The sequence below is a fragment of the Lissotriton vulgaris genome, chromosome 6, assembly GCF_964263255.1.
Source record: "Lissotriton vulgaris chromosome 6, aLisVul1.2, whole genome shotgun sequence".
Classification (NCBI taxonomy): Eukaryota; Metazoa; Chordata; class Amphibia; order Caudata; family Salamandridae; genus Lissotriton; species Lissotriton vulgaris.
Window position 1 is genome coordinate 1698876443 of NC_141694.1, and position 27169 is coordinate 1698903611.

Genomic DNA, 27169 nt, shown 5'->3' on the forward strand with positions numbered 1-27169 from the left:
CGTTGACTTGTCTGTTCATCGAGAGTGAGGCATCCAGGATGACGCCCAGGTTCCGTGCGTGGTCCGTCGGGATGGGTGTTTTTCCAAGGGCCTCTGGCCACCAAGAGTCGTCCCAGGCGGAGGGGGAGGTGCCTAAGATGAGGACTTCTGTTTTGTCCGAGTTCAGTTTCAGACGGCTGTGCCTCATCCATTCGGCTACTTCTTTCATTCCTTCGTGTAGGTTGGTTTTGGCCGTGTTAGGGTCTCTGGTGAGTGATAGGATCAGTTGAGTGTCGTCGGCGTAGGAGATAATGTTGAGGTTGTGTTGGCGTGCGATGGCCGCGAGGGGGCTCATGTAAACGTTGAAGAGGGTGGGACTGAGTGAGGACCCTTGGGGTACGCCGCAGATGACTTCAGTGGCCTCTGATTTGAAAGGTGGAAGGCGGACTCTCTGCGTTCTTCCGGAGAGGAACGAGGTGATCCATTCCAGTGCTTTTCCTTGGATTCCGATGTTTTTGAGGCGCTGTAGAAGGGTGCTATGGCAGACCGTGTCGAAGGCTGCGGAGAGGTCGAGGAGGATGAGGGCGACTGTGTCTCCATTGTCCAGTAGAGTTCGAATGTCGTCTGTTGCTGCGATGAGGGCGGTTTCGGTGCTGTGCTTGGCTCGGAAGCCGGATTGTGAAGAGTCGAGGGATTTGTTGGTTTCGAGGAATGCGGCGAGCTGGTTGTTGATAGCTTTCTCGATGACTTTGCCCGGGAAAGGAAGGAGTGAGATAGGGCGGTAGTTTTTGAGTTCGGTGGGGTCAGCTGTGGGTTTCTTCAGGAGGGCGCTGAGTTCGGCGTGTTTCCAGCTTTCCGGGAAGGTTGCGGAGTTGATGGAGCAGTTGATGACATCTCGGAGGTGCGGTGCAATAATGGAGTCTGCTTTGTTAAAGATGTGGTGAGGGCAAGGGTCTGTGGGGGATCCTGAATGGATAGAGTTCATCAGACGGATGGTGTCCTCAGTGGAGATTGGCTTCCAGTCATTGAGGATGTTCAGGGGGGGTGGGGGTCCTGCAGTGGATTGGGTGGGTTGGTCTCCGGGTTGGTTGTCGAAGCTGTTGTGGATGTCTGCAATTTTGTTGTGGAAGAATGAGGCTAGGGAGTCGCAGAGGGCTTGAGAGGGGGTGATGTCGTTGGAGTTGGCTGAGGGGTTGGTAAATTCCTTGACGATGTTGAATAATTCCTTGCTGTTGTGGGCGTTGTTATCTAGACGGTCCTTGAAGGCTGTTTTCTTGGCGTTTCGAATTAGTTGGTGGTGTATGCGGGTGGCGTTTTTGAAGGCGTCTTTGGTGCTGGTGGTTGGGACTTTTTTCCAGGCCTTCTCGAGGGATCGACAGAGTTTCTTGGATTTCTTAAGGTCATCGTTGAACCAGGAGGCCTTCTTGCTGCCTAGTTTTATTTGTCATTTTTTCAGTGGTGCTAGGATGTCGGCGCTGTTGGATAACCATTGGGTGAGGTTGGTGGCTGCTTGGTCTGGGTTTGAGGAGTGGGCGGGGGGTTTTTGAAGAAGCGATGAGGAGATCTGGTCGATGGTGATTTTGTTCCAGTTTCTTTGTAGAGTGGGATGGTGTTGGTTGTTGGATGTGGGCTTGTTGTAGGTGAAGTGAACGCAGCTGTGGTCAGTCCAAAGGAGAGCTGTGGTGTGGCTGAAGGAGACATGTTTGCTGGAGGTGAAGATAGGGTCGAGTGTGTGACCTGCGATGTGGGTGGAGGTAGAGACAAGTTGTTTAAGTCCGAGGTTTGCGAGGTTGTCCAGAAGGGTGGTGGTGTTGCGGTCGTTGTTATTTTCGAGGTGAAAGTTGAGGTCTCCCAGAAGGATGTAGTCCTCGGAGGGGAGTGCGTGTGGAGTGATGAAGTCCGTGATGTCTTCACTAAATTGTGCGCGGGGTCCTGGTGGTCTGTAAAGGAGGGTGCCTATGAGTGTGGACTTGGGGTCGATGTGGATCTGGAAGTGAAGGTGTTCAGAGTTGGCGAGATTGGCGTCTGAGCTGGTTGAGATGCGGATGGATTTCTTATGGACGATAGCGATGCCTCCTCCTGTGTGTCCGGTACGGTCCTTGCGAGTGATCTTATAGGCTTCTGGAATGGCAATGGTGATGTCTGGGGCTGAAGAGGCATTCATCCATGTTTCCGTTAGGAAGGCGACGTCTGGAGAGATGGTGTCGAGTAGATTCCAGAGGTCGATGGTGTGTCTGTGGACCGAGCGGGTGTTGAGCAGGATGCATTGTAGGTGGTTGGGATCGGATATCTGTTGTGTGTTCGTAGATGAGGAGTTGTTGTTGGTGCCATCGAACTTGCAGGAGTAGCAGGAAAAGGGTCCATGGGTGTGTCCAGGAGCGGCTTGGACGCAGTTGGGAGAATGGCCGGGGTTAAGGGCTAGGAGGGTGGTGGCATCGTACGTAATGCGGGAGGGCTGGGCAATGCGAGGGCCAGGGGGTCTGGCGCTGGGCGCGGTCCAGGCGCGGACGGGCGTAGACGGGCTTACCTTTGGCGCACCTTCGGCGCGGCTGGGGCGCGTACGCTGCGCGTGGACGCTGCGCGCAAATGCAGCGGTCATATAGGGATGGTGAAGGGGGGGAGGGGCGAGGGCGGCTCAGCTGGGAGGCGGGGCGGGCTCAAGGGAACGGAGCACAACAACAACAAGTACAAAATGGAGGGGAGGGCAGAGCAGGGCGCCGGGGGATATCGTACAAATAATGTGCAGGTCACAATCAAAGCAAGCCAGCAAAGCAGCGACCAAGCAATGTAAGCGCTAGTATATTCCTGGCGTAATTAAAACAAACTATGTCACAATCAATGCAGCTTCGCAATACGATAGGATACCACGTCTCAACGCGGAGACAGGGGAGCGACCACTCAAGGCAGGAGCGAGGAATGGATCACAGCGCTGCGAGGTCAGGGGGCGCTGTATATTGGTAGTGGGCGGGCGGCTCAGCTGGGAGGCGGGGCGGGCTCAAGGGAACGGAGCACAACAACAACAAGTACAAAATGGAGGGGAGGGCAGAGCAGGGCGCCGGGGGATATCGTACAAATAATGTGCAGGTCACAATCAAAGCAAGCCAGCAAAGCAGCGACCAAGCAATGTAAGCGCTAGTATATTCCTGGCGTAATTAAAACAAACTATGTCAAAATCAATGCAGCTTCGCAATACGATACGATACCACGTCTCAACGGGGAGACAGGGGAGCGACCACTCAAGGCAGGAGCGAGGAATGGATCACCAACACTTTCCATTCTCCAAAATAACAGCCTTTTTCCTTAATTTGGTAATGCGTTGAGGTTCAAAGAATTTGCTTACATCTATTTTTTCCAGAACCTGTTTTTTTACTCTAACCCACTGGCCAACAGACAGTTTAACATTACGCGTGTTCTGCTTCATATCAGAACTCTTTGTACCTGTCGTGTTTAAGAAAAAGATTGTTCTTAACATCAGAAGAAGAACAATTCGCTTCTCCACAACTCTTAATTCAACCAGGAAACCATTTTGCTCTGGGTTTTCTCCCTCTCATGAGCTTGAAGGGACAAAATTTAGTTGAGTCAAGAATTGAAACTCTATAAGACCAGAGAGTTTTAAACATTTGTGTTTCCCAGGGAATATTGTTCTTAAAAGCCAACTGAATAGCACCCTTCGAAGTTCTATTGTACCTTTCCACTAACCCATTTCAACTGGGATTATACAAAGAGGTGATTTTGTGTTGAATGCAACATTTGGATAAATAATGTCTCATGACCTCCGAAGTAAACTGTATACCATTATCACTAATGATAACAGCAGGAGTACCTTCACTAAGGAAAACTTCGGTATACACTCAAAATATCAAGTTTTTAATATCGATAAAAAATATATAGAATGGACACAATATCGACTGGACAGAATGTTGACGACAAAAATATCGAATAGGATAGCATTAATATCGAATCAACAATATAGCATGGACATAATATCCAATGGACAGAATATAGACAACAAAAATATAGAATGGACAGAATATAGACAACAAAAATATAGAATGGACAGAATATAGACTGCAAATATATCGAATTTGAGGTAAGTAAGTTAGTATCAATTTTTTAAGTGTTTTTTATGTTTGAAAAGTGTATATTTATTTTACTATTTATATTAATTAAAAAATGTTATGGTATTTAATTTTTGCGTAACACAATTCTGTAGGGGGTTGTGGGTTTATAGGGGAATATGGTGGGAAGTAATTTAATTATATTTAATTAAATATGTTAATTTATTTATTGGTATTTATTTTGAATTGTTAATTAATTATTAATTGTTAATTAAGTTAAATATAATTGGTAATTCAATTTAATTAATTGATAATTAAGTTAATTTTAGTAATTTATTTTCTGTAGCGGGTTGTGGGTTTATAGGGGAATAGGGTGGGAAGTAATTTAATTATAATTAATTAAATATGCCAATTTATGTATTGGTATTTATTTTGAATAATTTCTTAATTCATTATTTATTGGTAATTAATTTAAATATAATTGGTAATTAATTGATTAATTGATAAATATGTTAATTTTAGTAATTTATTTTCTGTAGCAGTTTATAGGGGAATAGGGTGGGAAGTTATTTAATTATAAATATTTAAATATGTTAATTTATTTATTTGTATTTATTTTGAATTAATTGTTAATTAACTATTAATTGGTAATTAATTAAAATATAATGCGTAATTAATTAATTTATAATTGATAATTATGTTACTTTTATTCATTTATTTTCTGTAGTGGGTTAAGGGTTTATAGGGGAATAGGGTGGGAAGTAATTTAATTGTAAGTAATTCAATTTTTCAATTCTTTTTTTTATCTAATTTTTAATTATTTTTCAATTGTTAATTAATTTATTGTTAATTGGTAAATAATTTGTATTAGTAGGTAATTATTTTTAATAATTAATTTTTATTTGTATTTTTAATTGATTAATTAATATCTATACTAATATAATAAAGAGAGAGCCCAAACCTTTGAGGCGAGTAATCTCACGAACCACAGCACCAATCACAACACCCAATACAGCGTTGGAAAGGGCATTTGCAGCAGAAGGACATAGGCTATGCAGACGCCCACCATATACATTTAAAAGGTAAAAGAACGGTGCCAGCAAAGTAGTCCCTTGTGGACGTGTCTGCGTTGTGCTGGGGGCGTGTGGTACGTTCCGCCCTTCATGCCATGTCTCATATTGTGTGCTAATCCCACCCTGCTCCCTTTAAATACCCCAGCACCCCATAATCATAACCCACCCTTACTCCTTAAAATGCCCCAACACCCTTAAACACTAACCCATCCTAACCCTATAAATACACCCTGTACCCCAAAACCCAAACCTATCCCTAAACACTAAAAATACCCCTGTACCCCAAAACCCAACCCTAGCACTGAACCCTATAAATACCCCTGTACCTCAAAAACCAAACCTACTCCTGAACCCTAAAAATAACCCTGTACCCCAAAACCCAAACCTAGCTCTGAACCCTAATATACCTCTGTACCCCAAAACCCAAACCTAGCCCTGAACCCTTACCGTTCCCCTGTAGCCCAAAACAAAAACCTACCCCTGAACCCTAAAAATACCCCTGTACCCCAAAACCCAAACCTAGCCCTGAACCCTAAAAATAACCCTGTACCCCAAAACCCAAACCTACCCATGAACCCTAAAAATAACCCTGTACCCCAAAACCCAAACCTACCCCTGAACCCTAAAATACCCCTGTACCCCAAAACCCAAACATATCCCTGAACCCTAAAAATACTTCTGTACCCCAAAACCCAAACCTAGCCCTGAACCCTTAAAATACCCCTGTACCCAAAAACCCAAACATACCCCTGAACCCTGAAAATACCCCTATACCCCAAAACCCAAACTAGCCCTCAACCCTAAAAATACCCCTGTACCCCAAAACCCAAACCTATCCCTGAACCCTAAAAATATCCCTGTACCCCAAAACTCATACCTATCCCTAAACCCTGAAACTACCTCTGTACCCCATAACCCAAAACTATATCTGAACCCTTAAAATACCCAAACACCCCAAAACATATACCTGAGTACCCCAAAACATATACCCCTATACCCATACTTACCTTATCCAAACATTTAAAAAAAAACATGCTTTTACCATTCATGCATTTACAACGAATTTCGTTGTAAATGTATGCGTGGTAAAAGCATATAAAATGTAATGCCATCCGTTATAATGGCATTGCGGAGTCATGGTACTTTCGTAATGAAAGTATGCGGAGTGATGGTATGCGGAAAGAAAGTTGCGGAATAATGGGTGTTTACCCTCCCCCGGTAAGTACATTGGTGGCACACATCTCCAGCAACATACTCATATTTTTTCACCACCCATTTGAAAAATGCACAGGTCTCTCTCATTGATGGCCAGCACCGACATACACTTTTAGACACACCTTCTGCCACAAGTTCTAGAATTGCGAACTTTAGAGCTGGGGAGCTAAGTTTCGAATCTCGGCATCAGCTCAACATCCTGTGATTCCAGGCAAATCGCTTTGTCTCCCCGTGCCTACCACAAATGAATGTGTTCTTCTGTAATGTGAATTGTGCTCATGCCATGTTGTCGAGTTCGCGCTATATAATATTGCAAGGAAAAATAAAGTAGGGAAACTCGAGTTCACACACTACTGAAAGCGCACTCTTAAGTGCATCAGCAGTGCACTATGAATCGGAGCGTTTCACAGGCCTGTCACAGATAAGAAATGCTATCAAAACGAAATCCTACAAAACAATATACTACTGGCCGGCAGCAATTCATACCCGGACAACGTCGGGACGGGCTGCTGGTCTATACTAATATAATAAAGAGAGAGCCCAAACCTTCGAGGCGGATAAACTCAGGACCCCAGCACCAATCACAACACCCAATACAGCGTTGGAAAGGGCAGTTGCAGCAGAAGGACATAAGCTATGCAGACCATATACATTTAAAAGGTAAAAGAACTGTGCCAGTAAAGTAGTCCCTTGTGGGCGTGTCTGCTTTGTGGTGTGGGCGTGTGCTGGGGGCGTGACAAACGCTGGGGGCGTATGGTACGTTCCGCCCTTCATGCCATGTCTCATATTGTGTGCTAATCCCACCCTGCTCCCTTTAAATACCCCTGCACCCCATAATCATAACCCACCCTTACTCCTTAAAATACCCTAACACCCTTAAACACTAACCCATCTTAACCCTATAAATATACCCTGTACCCCAAAACCCAAACCTATCCATAAACCGTAAAAAAAAACCTGTACCCCAAAACCCAAACCAAGCCCTGAACCCTATAAATACCCCTGTACCTCAAAACCCAAACCTACCTCTGAACCCTAAAAATACCACTGTACCCCAAAACCCAAAGCTAGCCCTGAACCCTAAAAATACCACTGTACCCCAAAACCCAAACCTACCCCTGAACCCATAAAATACCCCTGTACACCAAAACCCAAACCTAGCCCTGAACCCTAAAATACCCCAGTACCCAAAAACCCAAACCTACCCCTGAACCCTAAACATACCCCTGTACCCCAAAACCCAAACCTAGCCCTGAACCCGAAATATAACCCTGTACCCCAAAACTCAACCCTAGCCCTGAACCCTAAAAATACCCCTGTACCCCAAACCCCAACCCTAGCCCTGAACCCTTAAAATACCCCTGTACCCCAAACCCCATACCTATCCCTAAACCCTAAAACTACCCCTGGACCCCATAACCCAAAACGATATCTGAACCCTTAAAAAACCCAAGCACCCCAACACATATACCTCAGTACCCCAAAACATGTACCCCTATACCCATACTTACCTTACCATTCGAAATTCGTTGTAAATGTATGCGTGGTAAAAGCATATAAAATGTAATGCCATGCGTTATAATGGCATTGCTGAGTCATGTTACTTTCGTAATGGAAGTATGCGGAGTGATGGTATGCGGAAAGAAAGTTGCGGAATAATGGGTGTTTACCCTCCCCCGGTAAGTACATTGGTGGCACGGCGGCCCACATCTCCAGCAACATACTCATATTTTTTCACCACCCATTTGAAAAATGCACAGGTCTCTCTCATTGATGGCCAGCACCGACATACACTTTTAGACACACCTACCGCCACAAGTTCTAGAATTGCGAACTTTAGAGCTAGGGAGCTACGTTCGAATCTCGGCATCAGCTCAACATCCTGTGATTCCAGGCAAATCGCTTTGTCTCCCCATGCCTACCACAAATGCATGTGTTCTTCTGTAATGTAAATAGTGCTCATGCCATGTTGTCGAGTTTGCGCTATATAATATTGCAAGGAAAATTAAAGTAGGAAAATTCGAGTTCACACACTACTGAAAGTACACTCTTAAGTGCATCAGCAGTGCACTGTGAATCGGAGCGTTTCACAGGCCTGTCACGAATAAGAAATGCTATCAAAACGAAATCCTACAAAACAATATACTACTGGCCGAAAGCAATTCATACCCGGACAACGTCGGGACGGGCTGCTAGTATTATATAAAAGTGTTAATTATTTTAATTAATTAGTAATTGGTATTAATATTTATTTTATTTTTATTTATATATGAAGTATTTACTTTCCCTACTGTTGCACTCACTGGAGTGGGAATAGTAGTTTTTAGCCTCCTGTTATCCAACGCTTTCCATACTGTTGCACTCACTGGAGTGGGAATAGTAATTTTTACCCCTATGCTATCCTACGCTTTCCCTACTGTTGCACTCTCTGGAGTGGGAATAGTAATTTTTACCGTCCCGGTATCCAATGCTTTCCCTACTGTTGCACTCACTGGAGTGGGAATAGTAAATGTTATACCTATGCTATCCAACGCTTTCCCTACTGTTGCACTCACTGGAGTGGGAATAATAATTTTTACCCCTACGCTATCCAACGCTTTCCCTACTGTTGCACTCTCTGGAGTGGGAATAGTAATTTTTACCCCTATGCTATCCAACCCTTTCCTTACTGTTGCACTCACTGGAGTGGGAATAGTAATTTTTACCCCTACACTATCCAACACTTTCCCTACTGTTGCACTCTCTGGAGTGGGAATAGTAATTTTTACCCCTATGCTATCCAACCCTTTCCTTACTGTTGCACTCACTGGAGTGGGAATAGTAATTTTTACCCCTACACTATCCAACGCTTTCCCTACTGTTGCACTCTCTGGAGTGGGAATAGTAATTTTTACCCTCCCGCTATCCCACGCTTTCCCTACTGTTGCACTCACTGGAGTGGGAATAGTAATTTTTCCTGCTACGCTATCCAATGTTTTTTCTACTGTTGCAGTCACTGAAGTGGTAATAGTAAATTTAACCCTCTCGCTATCCTATGGTAAATATATTGTATATTTTTTATTAATACTATGTTATATATATATATATATATATATATATATATATATATATATATATATATATATATATATATATATATATATGTGTGTGTATTAGAAAATTTTTTTATTTTTATTTATATTAAATATTTATTAATTGTAATGTTATTTAAGTATTTTAAGTATGTTTAAGTTAGTTATATTTATTATTTCATTAATTTTAAATTACTTTTAACTATTTAAAAAATTCGATATTTTGACTATATTTTTTACAACGATATTTTTGATTCGATATTTTTGTACTTACCTGTTTGGAGATAGGAAGTCAATATTTTGGCATTCTATATTTTTTACTCGATATTTTTGTAGTTCTATTTTTTTGCCATCGATATTGTTTCAGTGATCCGAAAGCTTCATCAAAAAACACAATTACAGTATCAGTATCCAGTTTTCTGATAACTTTGAGTGCAGGCCATTTAGAAAACACATCCATCATGGAAATACCATACTTCCCAGAACTGCCAACAGGTCCCATGATGTCCACAGAGACACACTCCATGGAGAATCAGGGCACATAAAGTCACTCATTGGAGGCCTTAAAGTTTTAAGTGTTTTGTCAGCTGAAGTACACAATCCACAATCTCTTACAACTCTCTCCACCGCAATGTCCACACCAGGTCACCAATACCTACTCTTGACAATGCACTTAGTTTTAGAAATACCTAAATGTCCATCATGGCACAAAGAAATAATTTTATTTTTTAAATCACATGAAGGAACAATTTTATCACCTCTCATAAGATTGCCATCCAAAGATGATAAAATATCTCCGACTTCCCTAAAAGGTTTTACATCTTTAACATCTATTTTGCATGGCCAACCATTGCTTACAAATTCTAAAACTTTTTTTAAACAGTCACCTTTAGTCAAAGCATTGTTCCACTCCACTCTTTGAAAAGAATCAAGACCATGGTCCCATAACCACGCAACTTGAACATTATCCATAAGATCATCCTGGTTCTCCACCATTTGAACTAGTAAGCATGACTAGAAATAAGCAACTGCATTCTTCTTATCAGGCAAGTATTCAATTTTGTATAAAAAATCTAATAATCTCATAGAAATGCGTGCTAATCATGCAAAAACATTTATCATACCAACATTAGATAAGACCTTAACTAAAGGTTTGTGATCACATATAACTGTAACTTCGCTGCCCCAAACAAATGTGCGAAAATGTTCTGGAGCCGAAGCACAAGCAAGTGCTTCACGCTCAATTACAGCATACTTACACTCGCAGGAGACAAAGATCTAGACGCATAAGCAACAATGGATTCAAAACCTTTTTTATCAATCTCTGACAAAACAGCACTAATACCAGTACCACTGGCATCAGTAGTGATTATATTTTTCCCACACTGATCACAGCCTTTAAGTGCAGGAGCAGAGGCAGAAGCGTTCTTAATATCAGAGAACTCTTCTTGACAAGCATTAGACCACTCAAATTTAGACTTGGATTTAAGGAGTTGCTTAATATGAAATGTTAGAATTTTTTTTTAACAAACTTTGAAAAAAACTCCATGAGTCCCAAAAAGGATTTAACTTCATCCTTGTTTTTGGGGCTAGGGGCATCAGTAATTGCAGAAACCAACTTTGTTTTAGGATGTATACCAACAGCACTGATTTTGTGACCCACATTGCTCACACTACTGGCTGCAAACTTACACTTTGAAAATTCAACAGTCAAACCAAATTTGTTCAAAAGGGACAACACATGAAGCAATTAAGTTTTGTGATCTTCACTGTTCCTACCAATGACAAGAATATAATCTTGAAAGATGAGAACATAATCTAAATGACCAAAAATATACATCAGACGCTGGATTACAGCCGCAGCTGAAGCTAAGCTGAACAGCATTCTAGTGTACTGGAAACAACCAATGTGCGAAATGAAAGCAGTGAGGTTTTTGCAAGCACTAGAACGGGGAATCTTATGGTAAGTTTGGGAAAGGTCAATGGTGGAGAAAACTTCCTTACCTCTAGTTTTAGTGAGCATTTCATTAATTTTAGGTAAAGGAAATTGATCAATTAAAATATTATCGTTAAAATGGCGCAAGTTGATGCTTAATCTGAGCTTTCCGTTGGCTTTCCTCACTGCGACCAACAGAGAAATCCATTGGGAGGCTTCAATAGGTTCAATAACACCGTCATCGACCATCCTACTTAATTCTTTCTCCACCTCATCCCTAACAGAAAAAGGAATATTGCATAATTTATGAACTTTGTGAGAAGTATTAGGTTTGAGACAAATTAGTTGTTTAAAACCTTCTAATTTACTTAAGCTACCAAAAAAAAGCAACAGGAAAATGTTCATTTAGCATTTTACCTAAGCATTCACCTTCATCCAATATAAGGACTTGTTCAATACCATTAAGATCCAAAATTATGTTGAGTTTCCTCTAATCTTTTCATCCAAGAACAGATGAACCTTTCTTGAAAACATAAAGTTTGCAAAGCACACTTCTATTCTTAAATCTAAAAATAAGGTTTATAAAACCTAGAAGATCAATTGGTTTGCCTGTGTAACTCTGTGGAGCAATATCAAATTGAAGTGGGTCAGGACCTAATTTAGTAACACATTTTTCAGACCAAACAGCTTTATTCACAATGGTGAATGGAGACCCTGAATCAGCAGTGATGTGAATGTCAATACCACCGAAAGACATTAAACAAATAGGTTTGTTAGAATCCTTATTGTGCACATGTTGAGGACAACGCTACCTATGGAGCTTGACATAAAACAAACTCTGTCTTCACTATCTTCATTAGGAGACAAACCATGGCCTTCCTCTATACATTTAACTTTATCTTTTCCAGGTTTCTTAGTATGGCACACACGGCTGAAATTACCAATTTTCTTGCAAACTGTGCATTTTTGTCAAAGGGCAGGATAAGTTTATCATTAGCTAGATGGTGTCTACTATCCCAACGATAGCATTTGAATTCTTTACCACTTGAATAAACATTCCTCTAGACAGCAGATTTAGTAGAAGGGAGATTTTGGGGTTTATTAGAAAGAACCCTGGCAACTGTTTCTTGTTGTACACAATCAGGATTCTCATTCTTGAGCACTTTAGCACACCTACCAGATAACTCTGCCTTTCTAGCCACAGCAAGAACATCTTCAAGAGAGTTATCACCATTATCCCATAACCTGTCTTGAATGGAAGTATCAAATGCATGCATCACTACTTGGTCTCTGATTAACTCTTCTTCAATAGTACCAAACCTACAATCTATGGCAATTTTCTGCAGAGCTGTAACAAAATCATAAAACGATTAATTCTTAAGTTGTTTCCTTAAATTTAAAAAAATTTAAAGCGTGTTACACCAATACATACTTTGGCGAAAAGTAGTTATCCAATTGTCTAATAGCTTGGTTAAAGACAATTTCATCCCCAACAACATTATCTTTACTAAGTTTGCTGTAAATTCTTAAACCTTCATGTCCTAAACTGTGCATTAATAATCCTTTTTTCATGTCTGCTGATAACTTATTAGCATGGTCAATAGTAAATAAGTAATTAATAACATATTCTTTGCACTGTAACCAAGGAATAGGGGGATAACCTGTAACACACATAAATTCCTTTGGTGGGTTAACAGTAATGTTGGTAGTTGGAGTAGACATAGTAAAGTGTTAAAATGCAAAATGTGGTACAATAAAATATAAAACTTAAGGATTCCAATACTGAGTCAATAATGAAGTATAATCATAACTAGACCCAATAAAATTAGTGTCACCCGATTCGCGCTGAAATATGTAACTTGTAATAATAGTAAAGCTGTGCGAATCAGCGACAGAATTTGCAGAAGAAACAACTAAAAACAAAAGAATGCTGTGAGAGTCAATGTAAGTCACAGGATTTGCATGGTAAAATCAGGTATTGAATTGAAAGAAGAAAAGGAAATGTCAGTTCAACGTGAATAGAAGAAAGCTGTGTGAATCAGAGTACTTCAACACACAAGGAGAACCACTTAGTAGTACCACGTAGAACTGCCAATCTTGTTCAAAAAGCTGTGAATCAGAATGAACCAAGCAACTGGACAGTCAAATATGGCACAACACGTAGCAAAGGGAAAGAAGAGGAGCAAGTCAAACTTAAAATAATGCCTCTCACCTCACAATAGACGGATGACACTTCTTTGAATTCACCAAAAACGCAGCTGTTCCTCAGATTCACTTATTCGATGCATACGTGAAGTGAAGAGAATGACGTACGCTACGCATTACGGGGGTTGAGACGCTTCAAGTAAAACAATCCGTAGAGGAAGGAGGTGCCTTACTGTAAAAGATGCAAAAACAACAGTTGATGGACAGAATGCAGAACAATGTCATACATTCACCCCAGTACAGAGATCTGGGCCTAAATCTGTCGTTTTCTTTGCTCACCATGCCATTCCAGTTTGAACCCAGCCATATGCAAATCAGTCTTGACCCTGTGCCCCATGGGAACAGTCTAGCCCGAACTGCCAAGCCAGATCCTTCCTGGACTGGGAACAAGCATCCTAGGACCGGTTTCGGGGTTTCACCCCTCTTCAGCCATGATAGCTTGATTCCAGTGGCATGGAGAGCATGGGGCCCACCTCTGGGCATACCTGTGCCACTCGGCGTGGCAATTTGGGCTAGACTGCCAGGTCTCAACTGGGGTGGCATGGTGAGCAAAAGAATGATGGATTTAACCCAGATCTCTTGACTGGGGGTGAATGTTTTAATTTCTTCTGCATTCCGTCCATCAATTGTGTGTCTTTTACTGTAAAAGATGACACAAAAATTATTTAACTCCGAGGGTGTGGTTTCAATGTCGCCGACCAATAGGAACGAATAATACACAGGTCAGGCTCATTGCTCCAATGAAGACCGTTGATGAACCAAAGCGCCCAATTCCTTCAATAGGCCGCAGCCAAACTCAGGAAATGGACAAATGAGAGGAAATAGACGAATGCAAGGGTCCGGTCTGGCCGAGATCTTCACCAGTGAATGTGTAGTAAAAATAAGAACTACACGAAGGTAAGATCCAAGGATTTATTGGATTTCTCGACCAGACAGCAATACGAGCCTCCCGGAGCCCACAGCTACAAACAACTGCCCTCCGGTGCCGTTACAGATTCAAAGGTAAGCTAACTGTTACGTATCCATAGTTCTGCTCTTTCCTCGCGGGGCACACCAAGCACGACAGTCCTCACGAGGAAGGAGCAAAACACTACAATATATCATTATCTCACTTAGCTGAGACGTTTCAAATAAATACTGCTAAATGATAGGCTACTGCATATTGCTTGGTGCAGCGGTAGCCAAAAACATAGCACCCCACTGATAAGTTAAGTCCTTCTGCACATCAAAGAGCATGGCTCACAGCCATGGGATATTACATCCAAAGTGGGGAAATCGCACACCATTGTGTGTGACTGCAGTTTAGCGTCACAAAGTAGCCCAAATGTACTAAGCTTTTATGCTAGTGCAACGCAAGGCTGCACATTCTATTTTCCAAGCACCACCAAAGGTATTTTGAGTGTGCATAGTGAATTTTTCACAGCGCAAAAATGAAAAAGGTTTTGCATCCAAGAGGCATTTCTTGTGCACATCAAACCAAATACCCATATAATTGGAGAGAAAGCCCAGGTTACTAAAATAGCCAGAGATTGAATTGTTAATTTTCCCTAGAAACAACTTACACATTGCATGTACACTGCAGCAGAGGGCTTGCAATCAAAGAGGAGGTAACGTCTGAGTTTTTCTACCCATGGGAATTTCTATAAGAAGGGTATGCCTCCAGTGCAAATCTCGTGCTAGACAGTGCACACTCACCTATAAACCATGGTGAGAGGTTGTGGAGCATAAGGGCCCCTGTTTGTGCACAAGCATAGGATGGCACACCAGCAGCCGGCCATTCTTTGTTGACATGGCTCTATACTGTGCTTTCTCCCTTGCCCATCACAGCACAAGGTGGCTGCTGGGCTGCGTTATGTGAACAATAAACCAAGCTGAGCCATATTTGCTATATCTTGGGCTGTGCCTCTTAATTGACTGTCCTTCACAGCAGCCTGCATCATTATCCGGGCACACAGGGGTGCTCTTGTTGGCTGTGCTCAGGCCCAGGGCTATGCTTGTAGCGAGCACAGTCAGGGGAAGATCAGGAACAATTTCAGAAATAAACTAAGCGCTTAAAACAAGATAATGAAGTGGAATTAACTCCCCGACTTCCACCTGGGGATATCTGGATTCCAATTTTTTATTACTTTTCCGATTCATTTTATGAAAACTCTCTTAAGTGCACACACAGCAATATGTCTGTGGCTAATAAGCCCCGGAAACACCACTTCTAGAATACAGGGACGTCACTGAAATTAAACATAATGCACAGACAAGTTTCAAGATCAGTTTAGGGTTTTCATTTTCAATCAAATGCGCCACAAAGGGAATAAAGGAGTTCTTCGCCTAAATTAATGGTGAATTATTTTGTCATGAGAATTAGAGTTTATATTCATTGAAATGAAAGCACATAAATCGCGCATGACAAGAAAAAACAAAGCTCGCCCGGGGCAGTATTTTCATTATAGAGGAAAGGCGCATGCCCCTGAATATCTTGTGCAATATTAACAGAACCTGTGCAATTAGTTATGCATGCGCTGCAAACTGCATATTTATTGGAATTCATGCAAAGCAACAGTGATACCTTCTGTGTGGTGGATTAGAGACTCAGAACAAAGGGAACTTTATTATCCACCGTGTCTGCCCTTTGCAGCGAACTTTCTAATATCAGTGACTGACGTCTTGTCGCTAACATTTGGACTTCAGACAGGCCACGGTAATGTCTTTGCACATTGAAGCAAAAACAAAATGTGTGGTTCAAGTCAAGGCCCGAAATTTAGTCAGGAATCTTGAACAAAATAGCTAATCTAGAGCCAGAGTTTTTCGACCTGGCATGGGTGTGGGTTTAATCATTTTGAAAATGTACCAGGAAACGTTTGACAGTTTCAAACATGCTGGAAACTTTTTGGGAAATGGTATTTACCACGGCGATGAGACATTTGCCCATCGGGCACAGCTGAGCATGCAGAAATGTCATCGCATTTATGCAATGGCATTCTATTTTCGGGAAAATATTGGGGCATATTATCAAGGGGGTTTATCTCCGCTTTTTTGGCTTTAAAAGCCAAGAAAGCGGAGATAAAATTATCTCCCTATTACCTAGCTGCCGCTAACACCAGTTAGTGACAGCTAGTAGGAGATAGCGACCATCTTGGGCCCCACTCTGCATGTCAGTGATATTTATCACTAATGAGATGCAAAGTGGGCGTGCCAAGATGTTAGAGACTGAAAACAGTCGCTAACATCGCTATCTCCTATTACCAACTTTTGGAGATATTCGCGCTAAGCGCGAATATCTCCAAAAGCTAACACCTGCCCTGAGCAGTTCTTAGCCATGTTATCCAATGGGAGGTGGATAACATGGCTAAGAGCATTAGCTCGCTAATGCATGAATATCGCTGACTTTTCAGCGATATTCATGCTTTGCGGCGATTTTTACCGCATTTGCGTTAAACCTTGGTAATACCAAGGTTTGTTTGCGGTAAAAATCGCCGCAGCGCTGCGGTAAATTCTTGTCTCTAACCAAGCAATAGCGATAATTATCGCTATTGCTTGGTAATATGCCCCATTGTTCCCTTTGCAGAAACTGCACCCCATCAATCTTCGGGGTGCTCCGATCTCCTTCCGACACTGGACATGGATTTACTGCCGTGGCCAGTGGTGCTTTTCTGACCTATTTAGGCTGGGAATTTCTTGGAGATTTTTTTGGACCCCCAGAAACGCGCCATTCTGAGGGCATTCCAGTGCTGTTAATTCCACTCTCCAAAGTTTCCAGCCTCATGGAGCAGATACACTCAAAAGTGAGTGCATTCTTTCAAAAGTGTAAAACAGAATTCTGTGAATTCCAAAAGTGGTTTTACACTTGAAAAAAAACACATTTTCATATGGAACATAAATGTAGATCTAAAAATAGCTTTGTGGATCGGGGGTAAGAAGTTCAATTGTGTATTCTTCAAGGCCTACAGCAACAGGCTTTGTATGGCATATCTTAAGGCCACTGTGTGTTCCCTTTTGGTGCTTAACCAAAAGCACAACCACCTTTTGTCTCTGTAAAGAACATATATTGCTAAACATTGCTTGCTTCTTTTGGGAGGAATGTTGCGAGGTGTGATGGGTAAACAATACAAGATTTACACAGCTATCTTTGTCTAGTCCAGATAAAGCATGATCCCCTCAGGTGCAGTTTACTGCGCCTGGAAAAATATTTCTAGTAATTGTGACCTCTGCCGCTTGTTTCAATACATACACCAGAAAGAAAAGACAATACATTCCCACCCAGGTAGGTGATTCAATCAAGTCTAGAGAGCAAACACTACCCCGCCCCCAGAATTTCTCATATTTCTCATCACATCCCCTGCCACAATAAATTTCCCTTTCCATCACTCTACAATGTTCTATACCAAGCACCCAGTCTTGGTGTTTGTGAGTTGTCACTGAGCCCCACTTTCAAGCTGTGTCTGGATTTGCCTCCATACATCCCAAGTTCACTAAGAACTTGTGATGGCGTGTGTGGTTCATCTGTCCCCATATTCCCAGAGGTGTAAGCCCAGGTAGGAGCTCCAATGGTGCCCATATTGCATCCTCCAGGGTACCTTTCACCACCTCCCAGAAGCTCAAGGGTTTAGGGCAGCTCCAGAGCAAGTGATAAAACAAGCCCTCCTGGCAACAGCCCTAAGGCAATCTGGTACAGCGGCCTTGCCCAGCCTATGAAGCAGTGAATGTGCATATATCATTTACTCTGTGTAAGATTTTTGATTGGATCAAATGGACAGTCACTGGGATGGCCACCTCCACCGGAAACATTAATGCCTCTCACCTATCATCCTCATCCAAGTCCCCACAATCCAGTGATCATCTATCCCTTAGATCGCTCAGGGGGTGTTTGCATGTTTCTCATCAGAGTCCCATATGTTAGGAAAATCACCTTTTTCCCCACGGCTTCGTCCAGTAACCTCATTTCCAAAGGTGAGCCTTCCTGTGTCGCCTTGTCAGGGAAGACAGAGTGAAGGAAAGAGTACTTCAACTAGCATAAGCCATCTGGTATTCTGTCCACACACAAGTGAGGAAATGGTGTCCCAGACCTCTTATAGGTTCGAAATTATTATTTTTGTCTCACCCTCAAAAACCCACCAGGGTCAGCACACGTGGAAGTATAGTGCCTTCCCACAGTGGTGTTCTCAGGGACAGTCCCTTTCCCCATCCCATATCTTTGGTTAGTTTCCTCCAAGTCCTCACCAGCGTTTCCATAGCTAGACACATTGCCTGATTCAGCTTGCCACCATCCAACCAGTGTAGGTAACTTCTGTTTCCCAGAGCCTGTCCGTCCAATCTGAACGCTGGATCTCCCCGGGTGGCATAGGCCCAGTGGTTAACCACACAACCCTGGACAGCTTCAGAATATTTCCGAATATTCAGGAGAGCTATTTCTCCTTCACATTGAGACCTCTGAAGGGTACATAAGGCAACTCTGGCTGCCCACCTGCCCCCAACAAGGTAAGGACCAACACATCAATCCATGCAAAGAAAGCATCAGGAAGTCTGTAAGGCGAATTCTGAAGAATGTAGTGTAAGCAGGAAAGAGCCAACATTTTGAACATTGCCGCTTTCCAGAGGGAGGAAATCTACAGTAGCTGCCAGTGCTTGACATCTTGGTCAAGACACGTTAACAAGGGAGTCAAGTTTATTTCAAAATATAATTTTGAGCTCCTCGTGATCCATATCGCCAGATACTTACATTTTTGTGGTTCCACTAGCAGTGGCAAGGCCAGTACCTGTTCTGGATCCCAGTTCCTAAATGGAAACAGCAAGGATTTATTCCAAGTAATTGCAAACCCAGAAATCTCCCCAAATGCAAGAAAGATGTTCTTCACTCTACAAAGCATCTGAGGCATGAGGGTCAAGTGTAACAGAATATCACCCACATATACAAATATGTGTCCCTTCAAGCCAAGTCTACCTGGCGAGCTCCAGGCCTGCGTATCCACTCTGACCTATTCCACAATTAATCTATCTCCAGCACAAACAGCATCAGTGACAGAGGGCAGCCTTCTATCGTACCTCTATGTAGATGAAACTCTCTAGAAGTAAACCGATTGAACCTCGCTCTTGTGCAAGGCCCATCGTAGAGCAGCCAGAACCACCTCTGGTGTTTAGGCCCAAATCCCATTTTTTCCAAAACTCCAAAAAGATATGGCCATTCCATGGAATTGAAGGCTTTATTGGCATCTAATGAGACTATCTATCTCTCTCTTTACATAAATTGTTGAAGCAACAGGCTCCCCCCCCAAATGGAGGAAAAGGAGATTACAGAAGGATTCTGATGCTTTTATTCAACTCTGCAAGACTCCCACATTGGTCAGGCCACCTCTTGCCTCACTGATTACTTACTTGATAAGTTCATTGTCTGGCTAAATGCGACTCAAGATGCAAGTACTTAGTCCAACCATTCTTGTTTGAAGAGATAATGTTGGTGATCAGTGGGCTTCCTGTGGGCAAGGCCCCTAGACTGGATGGCCTGCCAGCAGAATTCTAGAAAGAATATTCTGATATCCTATCCCCCTTTTGGTAGACATGGCCCTCTTTGCAGGGTCATCTCTAAAATGTTTGCCTTCACTCCTCCTAATTTACTGATCTTGTTTTTGTGTTTTCTAGGACTCAGCAAACTTTACCACTGCTAACCCAAGATAAAGTGCTTGTGTGCTCTCCCTTAAACATGGTAAAATGTGCTTACACCCAATTGACAAATTTAATTTACTTGTAAGTCCCTAGTAAAGTAGTGCCACAATGTCCCAGGGCCTGTCAATTAAATGCTATTATTGGGCCTCCAATACTTATTGAGTCACCCACTTAAGTAGAGTTTTTGAACATGTGTTTTTGTGTGTGTGTGTGTGTGCAGTTTTAAACTGCCATTTTGAACTGGCAAAACAACTTTTTGCTAGGCCTAAATCTCCTTTGTAATACATATAGGTCATCCCTAGGATAGGTCGTAGACAACTCTTATGCAGAATGCATTGTAATTAAAAAGTTGGAAATGTAGTTTTAAGATTTAAATGCCCTTGTAGTGAAAAATGCTCAGATTCATTTTTCACAATTGTAAGGCCGACCTTTCCCATAGGATATCATTGGGTTATCTTATTACATTTACTAAGTGATAACTTTTGATTACAAGCAGGTAGAAAAGCCATGTTTGGAGTCAGAGGAATTGTATTTTAAAATCCTCTTTTATGGTAAAGACAGATTTTAAGTCACAATTCTGAAAATGCCACTTTTAGAAAATTGACATTTTCTTGTCCTGACCATTTGATTCCTTCAGTCTATTCCTGGGTCACATGAATAGGTGTAGTTGGCAGTTTGCCTTTGTGGATTCCTCCCCGAGAGTATCACAATACAGGGTCTGGGAAATAGCAGAATGGAACTCACAATAAGGAGAGACTAGGGAATGAGCCTTCTCTGACTCCCCCTCCAAAGCTTGCAACTCACTACAGAGAGAAGGACTAAATAATGCAAACAAATGAATTCAGAGCAAAATCCTAAAATCTATTATTGCTCCCTATTCTCACTATGAGCTGTTCATAACTTATACAACAAGGGGCAGAGCAAAAGGGAAAAGAGTTAAATTACTTAATACAGCCCTCACACACTTTGCAGTGTCATGCTTTATCATAGGGCCACATCTGACGTTCAGGTGCAGACCAACACAATGGACGCAGCGCAAAACACTTTTTAAAAAAAATATATAGTGGTGAGGGAAGAAAGTGTATGAAAAAAAGAAGAAGAGAAAAGGTCAAATGCTCCCTCAAAAAGGGATCGTGAAGTGCAAGCAGGTGCAAGTAAAACTATCTCAGAGGATACCAAAAGGTACCTTTATTCTTGGTTCCCCTCGACAGGTTAAAAAATCCAAATTAGGATATACAGGTGAGATCAGTGCACCTATATCCCAGCTGCAGGAACCAACATGTTTTGGCCTTTTTAAAAATGCCCCCAAGGGTCATGAAGACCTTTGTCAGGGTATAGATCCCTTCAATTCACGTGGTCTTACCCCTCACTGGGGGCTCACAAAAATGAGAACAGGAAACTCTCCAATTCGCTTTCTACGCATTACATAGAGGACACCATTTACCGAGTTTACATGCAAGTCGCTAAACCTGGGACTGTCGTGGGACCGTGATCTATTCATCACACTTACTCCAAGACCAACGGGGGTCCTCTTCCCAGTCCAGGTCCACCGCAATTAGCAGAATGGGCCATCCTGGCTAAATGGAAGGGGGGCGGGCTGTCATCTATCACATTTGTAATTCAAAGGCACTGGCCCAGCTCACATACAAATTATTTCACACTAGCCCATTATGCCCTCAGACAGACTGGGCAGCAAGGGGAAACTCACAAAGCTTCTCCCACTCTTCATTACACTCCTGGACCTGTGGATACTACAGAAGAAGGACACCTTGCAGCCCTTTCTCCTTGAGTTCTGCACTGCATACTGAGAAGGAAGACTGGACCTGCTCTCTTCATCCCAAGTTGAGTGACACCATGGGTCAGCTGACTGACTTCCTGTTCTGAGCTACAGTGACCTAGCACGCTCCATAGGCCTCCCTGCATCTGCCCAGCTGACCTGCTGCCTGGACCAGCAACCGGACCTGAAACTGGAACTGCTGACCTCTCCTGGCCTCTACTGGGGTGACTACCTGATCCCCAAGAAGTGACTTCCCAGGTCTGTGAACCTTGACTGGAATTTAAGTGCCCTCCTCTGACTTAAAATGTTAAAATATCGAATCTTTGCAACCGCAAACGAGCTTGGCAAATGTGCCGATTGCCAATGTGAAGCTCCAATGAATCTGAATCTTCACTCTAGAGTGACTGCCAGCCATGACTGGCAACATGAGATCTGCACTTTATGCTACAGTATGAACAGTCCTTGGTGACCGCCGATGCGAATCTCCAACAACGACGGTCATGACGCCAGATAGGATCTTCTCACTACAGCAACAACCTAATCTCCGACGCCTGGCTCTATCTTCCAGTTACATCGACGACCATCCGTCACACTCTCCCTGCTCTCCGTGGCCTTCTCCACCGTAAATGGAACTTTTCACGCTGGACTTTAAGGTAACGTCTTCAGCGGGATTAACCTGGTCACTCTATGCAGCCTTCGCTCCATTGTGGACAACCTGAAATTGTTATTTTACCCGGTCTCACACAACTAGATAGCTATGAGCGGTGCTTTGCACTTTCAGGCACTTTACTTACCTTGATCCTTTGAGATTGCATGTTTCACGTTCTACTGATTAGATTTTTATTGTTTTCGTGTCATATAATGTATTGCGTTTTACGGTATTTTTTCTAAATTGGTGCTTGATTTTTCATGTCTTGTGTATTCACTGTATTACTGATTGTGTGCTGTATAAATACTTTTCCCATTGCCTCTATGTTAAGCTTGACTGCTTTTGTGCCAAGCTACCAGAGTGTTAAGCCCAGGTTAATTTAGTAACAGTTTGTGGGTCACCTTGACCAGGATTGTGGCTGTTGTTGAGTAGGGTTCACCCCTTCTCAAACAACAATCACATTTCCCATTCTTATCTATTGGCCTATTCGAAGAATCTTATAATAAGTAAATCCTTCCCCAACTATGGGGGAGGCACTGCTCATAGCACTTCTTAAATGAGGCAAATCTTCAGATCAACACGATTCGTAAGGAGCTCTGTCCCTTATAAAGTGTGAGTTCAAGATACTGACTAAATTAGTAGCCAACAAACTGCTTCCTCTTCTCCCAAAGCTTGCACTCCATTATCAGACTGGCTATACACGGGTTGCTTCATGTCCCGCAACTTCCCTTTTCATGGTTCTGCATCAGGGTGACCCTGAATTCAACATAGTGACAATATTTTGGCTGTCACTAAGGCCTTTGATTCAATAGAATGTCGCCACCTGTCAAATATCTTCCAACATATGGGCCTACTGGCTTTATTTATAAAGTGGGTGTAGCTGTTATACAAAGCGCCACTGCCCCACTCAGACGGAATGGGCTGCTCACAGAGCCCATCCCTATCGATAGAGGTAGACTTCAAGGATGCCCATTATCCCCACTTTTATTACACTTTGGCAACATTATGCTGAATATACCCTTTGCATTACTTCTCGCAAATTGCTGATATCCCTACATGCAGATGCTATAACCCTCTATCTTTGTAAGCCTCAGATAACTCTGAATATGATTCTGAGAGAGTTCATAAAGTTTGGTGGTATCTCAGGAATTACCATCAACTGGCACATATCAGTAATCTTCTCCTTACATACAATACCATCAGGTTTGACTCAGACTTGCCACTAGAAAGGAATGAGGACTCCATGAAATATTTGTGTACATGGGTCAACCAGATGTTGACACTATTTTGAGGAGAAATTAAGAACAGAGCAACTTCCCAGTTAAAATGCAAGACTGAGTGATGGGCATCCGCGGTCGGTAGTGGGTGTACCTGCAGGGCGGTGACGTCGGGAGGGGGAGGGGCAGGGTGGGGGGTAGTAATCTATGGATTAAGGAGCTTTACAGGTAAGTAAACATATAAATAAATAAAAACAAATTTCGTTGTGTTGCGCACTGCATCGGATTTGGCGATGCAGTGCACGCAACAAAATTAATTTTATTAATTTCAGGCTTACCTCGGTGGGTAATCTGCCCAGTCTCCAAAGCAAAATATTAAGATTACCCTTTACTCAGGGAGGCTTCACTGCACCTGATCTCAAACTATATGTCTTTCTGCACAGGTGCACCATGTTTGTTGATCCCTAACCTTATTTACCGCACCTAGCAGCAGAAACTGACAATGCATTTCCCATCTCGATGAAAGCACTTTTTATGCCAACTACAGTGCAGGTGCCATTCAGGCATCATCTCCTCACACTGCACAGTTCACACTTGGGAAAGGCTACAACAAAAAGCAGAAAGATTAAAAGATGAATTGTTGGACAGATTGCTGAACAATGTCAAACATTGACCCCAGTACAGAGATCTGGGCCTAAATCCATTGTTTCTTTGCTCCCCATGCGATTCCAGTTTATACCGAGCCATATTTAAATTTCCTGAAGGAGGGACCGGTTCTGGGCCCACTGGACAGTTACTTGCAGCAACTTCACCTAAACCACTGATCATGACACTTTACAACTCTGCACAGGCAGTGTCGCAATAGCCCATGAGAGCCTCAAAGCATACATGGAAAAAACAGTTATCTACACAGAATGTATCACAGTCCGCTCAGCCTTTGCAAACATGGGCTCTGCCCTTAGTCGCACCATGCATGGTGCACAGTGCGGAGCTATTGAGTCAGATTTCTTGCAGCTGGCATGGAGTTGTCCAGTAATATTTCAAGTCTGGAGTGTGATTATAGAAATAACCTACCAAAGCAAATCTATAGCCCCAGACCCTAAAGTCCCAATGTTGGGCTGGGTTCACCCCATATCGAAACCCTTTTGAAAAATGCTGTCATTTACATTATAGCTGGCCAAAAGTCTGGTGGCTAATCACTGAGGCAAAGGCAGATCATCTACACATGCTATATTGCTATCAGACCTCATCTACTAAGATGAGCAGATGGAAACATATTCAGAACTGCAACCCACAACTTCCAACCCCAAAAATATATGTACACAACTTTGATTCTATCTATTAAACTGTGACAGTTCTGCACAGGTATATACCCTCTGTTCAGAGCCACTAGTGCCACAAAAGCACCTGTGTGACTCAACTACCACGGCTGACTATAGTGCCATATGGTGAGGACTACTAACCACACTGAGGGTGGTATTGGACTTGGCAACATGAGAGATTTTTTTGTGTTTGCTATGGTTGGAATGGGAGTGTGTCATGTCTTCCTAACGTTTGGTTTTGCTCAGAATAATAAACTGAAAAGAAAAGACTAAGTACACAGGGGTGGCAACATTCTAGATGATTCGAAGACCCTCAAGCAAATAATCTGGCAGGCCCAGCTAAATGGCATTAATATAGTGCAAATAAGGAGAAATGATTGCTGGTACAAAGAAATATATTAAGGTAGATTTGAATGAGGGCAGTGACACTGTGAGTAATCTATCACTGATAATTTATGGCTAGGTCTCAAATGCCTATGTCATGCAGGCTCTTAAAATGGCCCCAGTGAGGTGCCTCCTCCATCAGGATTATTATCATTTTACACTACCACCAGCACTGTTTCAGTCTTGTGTAATGGATAGAAACTAGATGGGCAGGGTCCAAACTGTAGTAACGTGTAAGTTAGTAGTTACGGAACCCTTGTGGCTCCTGATGGACTCCGTAAAACTTTGACGTTAATGTTAGAGTGTAGCTAAGTGACTGCAGGTTTAGGATGTTGGTTTGCGCTTAGACTCAGAAAAATAAAGACGTGTTCTACTAAGCCCCGTGTGTGGCATAGTCATTAGGTAGTACCCAGGCAGTGAAGGATGCTACAAATGGTGATGAGAGAGGGGATAAGTAACCCAAAGATCAACAGTGCTCTCCCAGAGACTTCACGGTCGTCCAGCAAACTGCTTGTGTGGGCCAGGCATGCCTTCATCGAAGTGCAGAATCGAAGTTTGGCATATGTGGAGTCAAGGCGGAGCCCCAGTCTGTGTAAATCATTTGAAGGTAATGGAAGCTACACTGAGAAGTCTACATATTGTTGGCAGAGAACCTTCTGGTAAGGCCATAAAGAGAGGTATCGTGCTACTACGCAACCTGAAGTTATACATCATACAGAGTGGTAACGCTAAAAGCGGATGCAACCAGACTTTGGAAGATAAGCAACATCAAACTGCAAGATAATACTGTGAACAGAAGTGCTGTGAGGCAGAGATCCACCAGGTGTCAGACAGCACAAAGAGACGTCTAATTGTAAAGCGATATAGATACAAGAAACGGTCACCTGCTTACCAGAACTGAGTAAAGAGAGTCATCATGTCACAGCGCTGGAGAAAGTGACCCCAGAAGAAGCATCCGGGGTTGTGCTTGCTGAGCTGTCGATACCCAAAGCAGCACACAACCAAAGCTGCAGAGTGGGGCTCAGAACAACTCCAGAGGTCTCCAAAATTCAGAAACAGAGAGCAACAATTGGAATCGTGAAAATGTACTTTTCCAGTGGAGGCCAAGAAAGAGGTCACATCCCCTGTGATTATCAAACTGATAATGAACTATCTCCATTGCCAAAACTTACACCATCAAAAACTAAAGTGTATACCTGAGCTGCATCAACGCCATTAAAGAGTCAAGATTCATTTGTAGCAACAATAAAACACAAGAAAACAAAAGTACAAGCACATATTCATGTACTTCAAGGTACGGCGTCAAGTGTCTATTCTCTCAGCTTTTTGCACAGCTGCTGACATGGCACTGATATCATTGAACTCTAACCTGAATGCTTATTACAAAATAGTTTTCCCTTCCTTGTTTCATTTTCATTGATTGGGAAAACTCAAGACTATGAAAGTCCAATTACACATTAATGAGGAAATCCTTCCCATTGCTAAAAGACACAGACAAATTACATTTCATTTACAGAAATTTGTTGAAAAAGAACTTGAATCATAACTCAAACATATATCACTAAGTGCTCCACTTGTTCAATATCAAAAGTTTCTCGTATAGTGGTAGTATCCAAAAGAGACACTGAA